General features: G+C 42.2%; 1 long non-coding RNA gene across 1 annotated transcript; it reads left to right on the forward strand.

Moving 5' to 3' along the window:
• Window positions 1-559: 559 nt before the first annotated feature.
• Window positions 560-3,788, forward strand: LOC134808464 (uncharacterized). The gene is made up of 2 exons (XR_010151439.1): window positions 560-782; window positions 2,124-3,788. It is a non-coding gene; the product is annotated as an uncharacterized LOC134808464 (long non-coding RNA).
• The last annotated feature ends 2,166 nt before the right edge of the window (window positions 3,789-5,954 follow it).

Genomic DNA, 5,954 nt, shown 5'->3' on the forward strand with positions numbered 1-5,954 from the left:
TTGTCTCCTAAAAAAAAGTTGAGGACTCGATCTTTTCGTTTATATTATCAATATTTACTGTGCTAGAAATTAAAACTTTAAAACTTAAAAATAAGTGTCTTCATTAGTCATCAGAATGATACCGTCACACATCATGTAACCTCAGGAAAATTTCATGTACACTCGAGAAAAAGACAATGATTTAAAATAGCTTTAACCTCATAGGCAGCATGAAAATATCTCAGGTACTTCAGAGATCTCTGGACCACTCGTTGAGAACTGCCGCTATAGATATTTGTGTCCTGAGGGTTATAACAATCTTAGGGTTCTGTATTCAGAAATTTAAACATTCCTTCACAAAACCTGAAAGTCAAGATTTTGTTCGTTATTCGTTAAGCCTCCTCCCTCCATTTAAATATAGCATTAGAAAAGAACATTGATAGGTTTACCTGATGACACTAAAAGAGGCAGTAATCTTTGGATATTAAATCTACAGAGTATTTTGAATATGTTTTCATTTACTAGTAATTTTAATGTCGCTCCAGAATATCTTACATATTAGTAGTAAGTAGCTGGAATGATGTAATCAAAATCATACTGATTAATAATTACTTACCAAAACATGAAATTAGATGAATATTAATATTAGTACCATTAGGTTTTAATACGGTTTTTTCTTTATTTTTTATTTTTTGAGACAGAGTCTTGCACTGTTGCCCAAGCTGGAGTGCAGTGGCGCGATCTCGGCTCACTGCAACCTCCACCTCCCAAGTTGAAGCAATTCTCCTGCCTCAGCCTTCCAGGTAGTTGGGATTACAGGCATATGCCACCACGCCCAGCTAATATTTGTGTTTTTAGTAGAGACGGGGTTTCACTGTGTTGGCCAGGCGTGTGTGTGTGTGTGTGTGTGTGTGTGTTGCCCAGGTTGGAGTGCAGTGGTGTGATTCCGGCTCACTGCAACCTCCACCTCCTGGGTTCAAGCGATTCTCCTGCCTCAGCCTCCCGAGTAGCTGGGACTACAGGTATGAGCCACCGCACCCAGCTAATTTTTGTATTTTTAGTAGAGATGGGGTTTCTCCGTGGTCGTCAGGCTGGCCTCGAACTCCTGACCTCAACTGATCCACCTATCTCAGCCTCCCAAAGTGCTGGGATTACAAGCGTGAGCCACCACGCCCGGCATGTTTCCAGATATTTTTACTCTCTGGTGTTTATTAAACTTAACCCAGGCAGATTGAGTCTCAGCCATGTTAGAGATTTTCCTGGATTAGCTGCCTTGTAGTACAATCTAGAATTTTTAGTGTTCAATTTATTTCTTGAACTAATCATTCAAGTAGATTGAAGGAAGAGTTACTGGAAGGGTAGGAGGAAGCATGGCTTGTGATGAAGGGTGCATTTTGACAAGTATTCTTCTGGCTCTTTGCCATCCTCTCCTTTTCCTGTTACTGCTTCTAATTAAAGGTTCTGGTCTATATCTAAGTAATACATAGGTTTTTTTTTTTTCTTTTTTCTTTTTTTTGAGACCGAGTCTTGCTCTAGAGTGTAGTGGCTTGATCTCAGGTCACTGTAACCTCTACCTCCCTGGTTCAAGTGATTCTCCTGCCTCAGCCTCCTGATTAGCTTCGATTACAGGCACCTGTTGCCACGCCCTGCTAATTTTTTTTGCATTTTTAGTAGAGATGGGGTTTTCACCATGTCGGTCAGGCTGGTCTTGAACTCCTGACCTCAAGTGATCTGCCGCCTTGGCCTCCCAAAGTGCTGGGATTATAGGTGTGAGCCACTGCACCCGGCCAATACATGGTTTTTTTTGTTTTGTTTTTTTGAGAAGGAGTTTTGCTCTTTTTGCCCAGGCCTGAGTGCAGTGGCGCAATCTTGGCTCACTGCAACCTCTGCCTCTTCGGTTTAAGCCACTCTGCCTCAGCCTCCCGAGTAGCTGGTGTTACAGGCATGTGCCACCATGCCTGTCCAGTTTTGTATTTTTAGTGGAAACAGGGTTTCTCCATGTTGGTCAGGCTGGTCTCGAACTCCCGATCTCAGGTGATCTGCCTCGGCCTCCCAAAGTGCTGTGATTATAGGCGTGAGCCACCATACCCGGCCTCAATACATAGTTTTTTAAAGTTCACTCTTTTTTTTTTTTCTTTTTTGAGATGGAGTCTTGCTCTGTTGCCCAGGCTGGAAGTGCAATGGTGTGATTTCCGCTCGCTGCAACTTCTCCCTCCCTGGTTCAAGCAATTCTCCTGCCTCAGCCTCCTGAGTAGCTGGGATTACAGGTGCGTGCTACCACACTGGTTAATTTTTGTATTTTTAGTAGAGACGGGATTTCACCATGTTGGCCAGGCTGGTCACGAACCCCAGTTTTTTATTTCTTTTTAAAAAAATTGTTAATTTCCAATGAGCACAAGCCAGGCAGTTCTGTTTTTATAGTTTCTCCCGTTAGTCAGTTGTGATATTTTCTAAGTTTTGAAATTATTTCCTCAAAATCGAGGTAACTGGCCCTTGATTCTCCTTTCTTGGGCATCCTTATAACTGCCATGTCTTATGGGCATTTGTTGTAGTAATATCTGCCGTCATTTTTGCAGTGTATATTTCAAACAAAGTTAGTTACAGAGGTTTAGTAACCTTGCCTATGGTCTGGTCATTTAGCTAAGAAGTGACAGCACTGAGTTAAACACCACCTTGTTTCCCAGCCACACACATATCCATTAAATTCCTGAGTCTTATGAATTACCAAATACTTTTGTCTGTCCCATCTGCCTCTTAAATGTTTATAGTGGAGAATGTATTTTAATAGTTTTCTGGATTAAAATAATCATGCTCCTTTCTCCTTTAAAACAAATGGTTTCCTGTATTGATAGTGTTTTGAATCATGGGAGTAAAGGCCAAGTTAGGTTAAGGTACAAACTCTGAAGCTAAACACAGCTTCTGTAGGGTCCAGCCCCATGGGCCTTAGGGGGTGTTCTCCCCGTGTGCAGAGACGAGAGATTGTAAGAAATAAAGACACAAGACAAAGAGATAAAGAGAAAACAGCTGGGCCTGGGGGGGGCCACTGGGTGTGCTGATATTTATTGCATGCAAGACAAGGGGGCAGGGTGAGGAAGGTGAGTCCTCCAAGTGATTGATAAGGTCAAGCAAGTCATATGATCACAAGACGGGGCTCTTCCCTTTTAGGTAGCCGAAGCAGAGAGGGAAGGCAGCATACGTCAGCATTTTCTTCTATGCACTTATCAGAAAGATCAAAGACTTTAAGACTTTCACTATTTCTTCTACTGCTATCTTCTAAGAACTTCCAAGAGGAACTAGGGGTACGGGAGGAACATGAAAGTGGACAAGGAGCGTGACCATTGAAGCACAGCACCACAGGGGAGGGGTTTAGGCCTCCGGATGACTGCGGGCAGGCCTGGATAATATCCAGCCTCCCACAGGAAGCTGGTGGAGCGGAGTGTTCCCTGACTCCTCCAAGGAAAGGGAGACTCCCTTTCGTGGTCTGCTAAGTAACGGGTGCCTTCCCAGGCACTGGCGTTACTGCTTGACCAAGGAGCCCTCAACTGGCCATTATGCAGGCGTGACAGAAGGCTTACCTCTTGCCGCCTTGGTTACTTCTCACAATGTCCCTTCAGCACCTGACCCTATACCTGCTGGTTATTCCTTGATTATATTAGTAGTACAATAAAGAGTAATGTTAAAAGCCAATGATTAATAATGTTTATACTAATGACTGATAATGTCCATGATAATCTCTGTATCGAATTTGTATTATAACTTTTCTTATTCTAGCTATTTTCTTCATTATACTGAAACAGTTTGTGCCTTCAGTCTCTTGCCTCGGCACCTGAGTAATCCTTTGCCCACAAGCTTCCCCAGTCTTCACATCACCATGCTGTGTTTCAATCAGTTCTCCTTTGCTTTTTGCTTCTAAGCTTGCTTTCACATGCTGTTGAATGGAAAAAACAAGTTGGAGAACAATAATACGGTATATGAAAAAAATATCGTATTTCCTAGGGTATATACATATGTGGGTTGGTTTTTTTTGTTGTTTTTTTGTTTTTTTTTTGAGACGGAGTATCTCTCTGTCGCCCAGGCTGTGCAGTGGCACGATCTCGGCTCGCTGCAACCTCCGCCTCCTGGGTTGAAGGGCTTCTTCTGCCTCAGCCTTCTGAGTAGCTGGGACTACAGGCGCCCACCACTATTCCTGGCTAATTTTTGTATTTTTCGTAGAGATGGGGTTTCACCATAATGGCTAGGCTGGTCTCCAACTTCTGACCTTGTAATCTGCCTGTCTCAGCTTCCCAAAGTGCTGGGATTACAGGTGTGAGCCACTGCACCCAGCCAAATACAGTTTCCTCTTAAATGCATAAGTGAGCAAAAAAAAGGGAAGAGACTAAAACTGAAAACCCCAAAATTTTGCCTGCCTTCAATCTAGGTAATACAGAGAGATACTGCATACAAAGTATCTTTAAAATATATAAAAAGAATTGAAAATGTGAGAAAAGGGAACAAAATAGACTTAACCAAGACCAGCATAAAGTAATGGCATACTTTGTAAATAATTCAGAGCAATCTTCCACTGAAGACGAGAAAATAAGCAGAGATATAAAACATCTGCTTGAAGGCATTAGAGACCTAAGAAAATGGCGAAGACTTAATGGGCCAGCATTTGGTAGAGAATTGAGTTTCAGGGCTGTAAGTCCATATTCAGTGTGGCTTTTATTTTGCAGTTGTTTGCAAAGGTCAGAGAGGCTTATGGTCTGGTTCTTTTGGTAGTCTCACTTGGACTAAAGGACATGATTTGGAGTCTGATATCTGCCAAGAAATTAGGACCCCAAAAGGATATACCCCAGGAATAAAGATGAACCAAATTTAATTACTTCTTCAAACAGTTTTACAAATATATGCAGCAAATAGCTAGTTTTGCGTGAGACAAAACTACATGAAGTCAGGTGTGGTGGTGTGTGCCTGTAGTCCCAGCTACTTGGGAGGCTGATGTGGGGGGATTGCTTGAGCCCAGGAAGGCTGCAGTGAGCTGATTGCCTCACTGCACTCCAGCCCGAGCAACAGAGAGACCTTGTCTCAAAAAAGAAATAGAAGTACTTGGAGAAAACATCAAGAAACTCATTTGAGAAACAGAGACAGGATATAGGCTGTTGTAGATCCAGTTTACTTTAAGAAGTAAGTGCTGGTGGGGTATAATGTTTCACGCCTATGATTTTAGCACTTTGGGAGGCTGAGGCAGGAAGATCACTTGAGCCTAGGAGTTGACGATCAGCCTGGGCAACATGGCAAAACCTCATTTACAAAAAAACACAAAAATGAACTGGGCACGGTGGCTCACACCTGTGGCCCCAGCTACTCTGGAGGCTGAGGTGGGAGAATCACTTGAGCTCAGGAGGTGGAGGTTGCAGTGAGCTGAAATTGCACCACTGCACTCCAACGTGGGCAACAGAGTAAGACCCTGTCTCAAAAACAACAAAGTGCTCTACATCATTCCTTAAGTAAGGAAAGTCAGATATTGACATTTTAAGACATTTAAAAAAGTATGCTTACTATATTTAGAGAGATGAGATAAACAGCAAACTTTAAAAAGCATATCAGAATTCCACATGCAAAACACAGTAGCTAAAATAGGAACTCAATAGGTTTAACAGTGGGAAGATAGGTCAGGAAACAAATACGCATATTGAGGGACAGAGACATTAAGGATAGACAATGCATTGGTAAACCTAACTGAAAATATAATTATTGCAGGAGCGAATGGGGCAATAATCGAGATTGATGACTTTGCAGAACTGTTAATAAAGTGTTAACTTTAAGCATGATAAAAATAACCAGTTAAAGATATTAAGACTAGGCACTGCAGCTTAATTAGTGTAATCCTAGCACTTTGGGAGGTAGAGGTGGGAGGATTGCTTGAGCCCAGGAGTTCAAGGCTGCACTTCAGCCTGCATAACAGAGCCAAGACGTCTTAAAAAAAAAAAAAAAAA

This window comes from Pan troglodytes, chromosome 16 (genome assembly GCF_028858775.2).
Source record: "Pan troglodytes isolate AG18354 chromosome 16, NHGRI_mPanTro3-v2.0_pri, whole genome shotgun sequence".
Classification (NCBI taxonomy): Eukaryota; Metazoa; Chordata; class Mammalia; order Primates; family Hominidae; genus Pan; species Pan troglodytes.